The sequence below is a fragment of the Bison bison genome, unplaced genomic scaffold (genome assembly GCF_000754665.1).
Source record: "Bison bison bison isolate TAMUID 2011002044 unplaced genomic scaffold, Bison_UMD1.0 scf7180017864370, whole genome shotgun sequence".
Lineage (NCBI taxonomy): Eukaryota > Metazoa > Chordata > Mammalia > Artiodactyla > Bovidae > Bison > Bison bison.
The window spans coordinates 15691187-15691957 of record NW_011494942.1 but is presented as its reverse complement, the minus strand read 5'-3'; positions in this window follow the sequence as shown (position 1 = coordinate 15691957).

Sequence of the window (771 nt, the reverse complement as noted above, 5' to 3'; positions counted from 1 at the left end):
AATGACCTCTGTTCGTTTCCAAGGCAAACCATTCAATATCACAGAAATCCAAGTCTATGCCCCAACCAGTAATGCTGAAGAAGCTGAAGTTGAACGGTTCTATGAAGACCTACAAGACCTTTTAGAACTAACACCCAAAAAAGATGTCCTTTTCATTACACGGGACTGGAATGCAAAAGTAGGAAGTCAAGAAACACCTGGAGTAACAGGCAAATTTTCCTTGGAATACGGAATGAAGCAGGGCAAAGACTGATAGAGTTTTGCCAAGAAAATGCACTGGTCATAACAAACACCCTCTGCCAACAACACAGGAGAAGACTCTATACATGGACATCACCAGATGGTCAACACTGAAATCAGATTGATTATATTCTTTGCAGCCAAAGATAGAGAAGCTCTATACAGTCAGCAAAAACAAGACCAGGAGCTGACTGTGGCTCAGACCATGAACTCCTTATTGCCAAATTCAGACTGAAATTGAAGAAAGTAGGGAAAACCACTAGACCATTCAGGTATGACCTAAATCAAATCCCTTATGATTATACAGTGGAAGTGAGAAATAGATTTAAGGACCTAGATTTGATAGATAGAGTGCCTGATGAACTATGGAATGAGGTTCGTGACATTGTACAGGAGATAGGGATCAAGACCATCCCCATGGAAAAGAAATGCAAAATAGCAAAATGGCTGTCTGGGGAGGCCTTACAAATAGCTGTGAAAAGAAGAGAAGTGAAAAGCAAAGGAGAAAAGGAAAGATATAAACATCTGAAT